Source organism: Octopus bimaculoides, chromosome 20 (assembly GCF_046866305.1).
Source record: "Octopus bimaculoides isolate indiv1 chromosome 20, ASM4686630v1, whole genome shotgun sequence".
In the NCBI taxonomy this organism is placed as follows: domain Eukaryota; kingdom Metazoa; phylum Mollusca; class Cephalopoda; order Octopoda; family Octopodidae; genus Octopus; species Octopus bimaculoides.
Window position 1 is genome coordinate 30,149,217 of NC_142947.1, and position 5,293 is coordinate 30,154,509.

The following is a 5,293-nucleotide window of genomic DNA, read 5'->3' on the forward strand; positions in this document are numbered from 1 at the left end:
ATATATGTGTGTGTTTGTGTGTGCATGTGTACGTATATATATATGTGTGTAAAGGTCGGAGCTTACCTTTCGGTTGGTCAGAAGTTGCCACCGAGAAGGAAGAGAGACTGTACGACCCATTATCATCCTGTGAGACTAGCACTTGTAGTAGTACTAGTATAGTAGTTGTAGTAGTGTTCTGCTAGCAGGAGAGGGCAGCCGTAGTAGTGACAGTGAATAGAACAGCCGCAAAAGGGGTAGTAGTTGTAGTAGCTGCAGTAATTGTAGTTGTCTTTCAAACGGTTATGTTGATATTGTGTATGTGTAGTAACGTCGCTGAATAGAACAGCCGTAGCAGCAGCAGTGGTTTTGTTTTATTTGTTTACTTTTTCTTCGTCTTTAGGAATTAGGGAGTAAGCGAGGGAAGAAGGGTAATAGTAGCAGTAGTATTCTTACTGTAGTAGAGCCGGTGGTGGTGTAGGTGTTAAGATACTGGCCGTTGGGGTAGCAGTTGTAGTTGTTCTGCTGTTGATATCGGTGGGAATGGTGGTTTGTAGTTAGCGATAGTTGATAGAACAGCCTTAACAGCAGTTCCAGAAGTAGTAGTAGTGGTAGTGGTTATAATGAAGCCAGCGTTGCTGTTGCTAGAGGTGGTTGCAATCGTAGTAGTAGTAGTCAGTGTAGTAATAGTGGTAGAAGTAGTAGTAGTAGTAGCGGTATTGAATAAAATAGCGGAGGCAATAGTAGTGGTCGTAGTAAATGGCCTGCTTCTTGCTTCAAGTAGTGGTTAGAGGAGCTGTAACTATTACGGTAGTAGTGACGTCTCTCAACATAACAGCAGCTGGGTGAGAGAAAGACGGAGGGGGATGGCAGCAGTAGTAGTAAGTGTAGTAGTGGCTAATAGCAGTGATTACCGTAGTAGTAATGGTGCTGGTGATAGATGTAGTGGTTGTAGTTGTTTAGTCTGAAGCTGGCCCTGATCGAGCAGGCCTAAGATCAAAGGCATTCCAGCCATGAGCATCTCGACATTTTTTCAAGCATAATGTCGGTAACAGTAGCAAGAAATTTATTAGTTACGGTAGTGACAGTGGAATTAGTAGTAGTATTGGTGCTGGTGCCAGTGGTAGCAGTGATAGTTGTAGTGTTGGGATAGCAGTAGTATTGATGGTATTAGTAACGATAAAAGTAGTAAGAGTAGTGGTGGTGGTAGTAATAATAGTTGTGTTAAGAAACCTAGTAGTAGTAACAGCAGCAGCAGTGGTTATTAGTGTTGACAGAAATATTTCGGTGTCAGTAGAAGGTGTTGTCCCACCACTAGAGTGACGTCATATGTAATGGCCACGGTGGTGATGCTAATGTGTCTTGGAAAACGATGTTGTTTGATGATGTTTATGGTGATGATGAGAATGAAGACAACTACTACTACTCTAGTAGTAACACACACTCATACTGTACAAAGCTAGCCGTACTACTACTAGTACTATTCCAGTTGTAGCAGTAGTTGTAGTAGTAGAGTGTGACAACAACATTGCTGAACAACAGTACTGACAGCCAATCAGCAAATGGGAAACATGTGAACAGAGAGAAGGAGGAGAGAGAAGAAGAATATTTAATGACCAATCATACATATGCTTACATCTGGTGGTTCGAGGAAGCAACATAGCAGCTAAGCCGCCGGTGTGTGGTATATGGGTGAGAACGTTTGTGGGAAGAGCTATAGTAGTAGCAGGTGGAGGTATAGTAACAGTTGGGGTAGCAGCAGCAGCTGAGCTCATCACAGAAATTACATGTGCGTATGTATACGTTATTACGTTTCTGTGTGTGAATGTGACTCTTAGCAATTATATGTTATCTCTCGGTGGCTGTGTGTGTACGTGCCTGTTTAGTGATGTAGTTCTATGTATGTATAGTTATGTATGTTGCTGTATGTTTTCTTCATAATCTCAATGTACTTATGTATGTGTTTGTGTGTATTTATATACACACACACACATGTATGTACGTGTCTATCTATCTGTCGAGAGAGGAGAGAGAAATGAATGTATTCTTTTGTTTCAATCATTTGACTGCGGCCATGCTGGAGCACAGCTGCGTATATCCATTCTTTAATATATGGATACCTTCGAATGTTTTGTATGCATGAGTGTGCGTGTGAAAGACTGAGAGCGTGCGTATGTGTGTTTGTGTGTGTATGTATATATATATAAATATATATATATATATATATATATCTTAGTGTAAGCTGGTATGTATATATATATGTCTACCTTCATGCAAATAGGTGTGCAAATACTTATGTATATACGTGTGTAAACATTATTTAATTCTATCTAAAATATTTGCAATCAAGTACGACGTTCAATTCTCGTCTCCGTCTTCACCTAGATAACAGCGCATCACCTCAGGCACTTGCAGCAGTACCAACAATAGCAGCAACTACAGCAGTGGTAGTAGTAGCACGGTAACAGCACCAACTGCAGCAGTAAAAATAAGAAAACTGCAGCAACTGCCGTGGTATCAAAAGCAAGAACACAGTGAAACTGTAGAGACTGCAGCAGCAACACAAAACAGCACCAACTGCAGCAATAGCAGTACAGTAACAACTTAAGCAGCAGTAGCAACACGATGATAGCAACTGCTGCAGTAACATCGGTACAGTAACAACTATACCATGTGCAGCAGCAGAAACACGGTTACAACAGCACTAACTACAACAGCAGGATTACAGCAATAGCAACAGTAGCAGCAACAAACTGAACCAGAAGCAAAATATGTGCGAGAAAAAAGTACCAGTAATATATGAAGATATTGATGATTAAGCCAACTTTGCTTATATCCTCTCGAAAATGGGGGCGTTGTAGGTTAGAGGAATTCGAAACTGATATAATGGTGTATAGTTTTGAAGGGGAATAAAGAATAGATAGTAATTGTGATGGATGGTTGGAGAGATAGATTGGAATTAAGTGAAGATGTAAGGAAGGAGAGACAAATAGATACGGTGTGAGGCAGTATTTGTAGCGAGTGAGAGAGAGAAAGGTATGGGGATAGAAAGAGAACAAAGAAAGAGTAAGGGATAGCCAGAGAGAAGATAGAGAAAGTAGGAAATAGACGAATCCCCCCCCCAAAAAAAAAACGAATACTGGATTGACAGACAGAAGGATCAACTGTATCATAGAGAGAAAAAAAGGTGAGCAAGACAAGAAACTGATAAGGGGTGAGAGTGAGAGAGACTAAAGGCAGTCAAAGAAAGACTAAGGAATGAAAAATTTAACAGAATGTGGTGGGGGCGAACAGAGAAAGGGAGATGTAATAATAGCGGGAAGGGGATAGGTAAAGAAATAAGGGTGGAAGGAAAGTGAGGGAGTGAGAAAAAGAGAGATGAAGATAAGGACAATAAGAAAGAGAGACAGAGAGTGAGAGAAATGTAGACAGAAGAAAAGCCAGAGGTATCAGGATAAAGAAGAGTGAGTGAGTGTGTGTGTAGGACTAAGAGGAGAAGGATTAGGGAAAGAAGGGAACAGGAAGATAGAAAGGCAGAAACAAAGAAAGAGTGGGTAATAAGAGAGGTGCAGCAAGAGAGAAACGTGTGTATGTGTGTGTGTGTAACTACAAGAATTTCTATGTGTGTAACCGAATGGTGGAGAGCAGTTTGCCACAAGAAACAATAGTTTGAAATTAATTCTTTGCAGACAAAAACATGGTACATTACAACTATAATGTAACTGTTAAATGTTTCCATGCATGCATTTATATTTACTTACAATAGTTAAGTTAATGCTCACTTATTTAGGGCATTGAAAAGTTAACTGGAAATAATCAGATTCATTTATAAAGTGTGTGTGTGTGTGTGTTTAAAGGCTGGGCAGACTAATTGATGCGTTTTGAGTGGCTATATACATTCACACATATATACATACACAAATATGCATATAAGTATATGCATATACCTATATCATGCATCTATGTAAATGCATATATGTGCAAAATATGCACATATCTGTATGCATATATGTACACGTGCATATATATGCATACATGCATATATACGCACACAAATATATCTATTTATCTCTCTATATACACATATATGCACAGATACATGCATTTATATATATACATATATATGCATATATATATGCATATTGATAAGCAAACATATGTGTGCATACTCAGACACATGCATAAATATATACATACATATAGATATATAACACGCATATATACACATATGTACATGTACACACACAAGTTTGAAAAGTGCTTATGTATCTATGTGTCTGCGTTTGATATTAAAAACAGGACTAAATAAAAAAAAACCACACAGAGTATACATTATTAGTTGCATCATTGTAAGATCAGGAGTTTCGTTCCATGACTTTTCAAACTTTTGAATGTGCTTCGGATAGAAAATGGATCCCTGGGCAGCTCATCACGCGCGCGCGCGCACATATACTCGTACGCAAGCACACACACACACTCACCACGCACGCACACATATTACGTATATGTGTGTGTAAATATGTATGTATGCACACACACACACACACGTTTAGGTTTAGTGATGCAAACAGGAAAATAGAACTCAAAACATGAGTATATACATATATATATATGATCTTTCTTTTAATAACTTCTGCCGATTAATAAAAAGGTATGTACACATGCACACACACATATGTGAGTAGTATAATTTTCATGGTGCATTTCTCTATCTCTCTCTCTCTCTCTCTCTCTCTCTATATATATATATATATATATATATAACACACACACACATAGATATATAGGGAGAGAGAGAGGAGGGAGATGGGAAAACTTTGAACAAAGAAACTGTTGTTGGTGGAAGTAATTGTAGTAATAGCTGATGAGTTAGTGGCACTGCTTGTAGTGCTATGTAGTGTTTATACAGATTACGTGGTGGTTAAGTTTTAATGATAGAAGCGGCAATGGGAAGTGGCAATAATTTTGGCAGTAGTAGTGGTGTGATCTAGTAGTAGTAGTAGTAGTAGTACGTAGTGGTGGTTGCGTCGGTGATGGTGATAAGTTATGTGTAAAAGTTAAGTAGTGTTTAGCTATAGGTCAGTCTTATTCTTGGCCAGCCGTCCTTCTTGGAGTAAGTTGGACTACATCATCCAATTCTTTCTTTTCCTGTGATTTGAGGGATATTTAGCAGCTATTTCTAGTAGATCTTGTGATCACGTAGAGGCTCCCTGCTGGTTTTTAATATTGAAGAGGTGAAGGTTGCGTAGAGATTGGTGGTTGGAGTCTGGTATTGTTGGATTTGATTGCAGAAGTGGTGGCATTGATTCTGGTC

The 5,293-nt window shown here is 38.9% G+C and overlaps 1 protein-coding gene and 1 long non-coding RNA gene across 6 annotated transcripts in view; one reads left to right on the forward strand and one right to left on the reverse strand.

The window, feature by feature from the left end:
• Positions 1-301, reverse strand: part of LOC106878424 (uncharacterized) — a 134,741-nt gene extending 134,440 nt beyond the window's left edge. For 3 of the 5 annotated variants that reach the window (XM_089338311.1, XM_089338309.1, XM_089338304.1), the window contains exon 1: positions 67-301. The gene's annotated coding sequence lies outside the window, so the exon portion shown is untranslated. The remainder of the gene's footprint in view (positions 1-66) is intronic. The other 2 variants (XM_089338310.1, XM_089338307.1) reach the window with 1 other exon arrangement.
• A 1,300-nt stretch (positions 302-1,601) lies between these two features.
• On the forward strand, positions 1,602-4,305 carry LOC149131667 (uncharacterized). The gene is made up of 2 exons (XR_016237637.1): positions 1,602-1,772; positions 2,365-4,305. It is a non-coding gene; the product is annotated as an uncharacterized LOC149131667 (long non-coding RNA).
• The last annotated feature ends 988 nt before the right edge of the window (positions 4,306-5,293 follow it).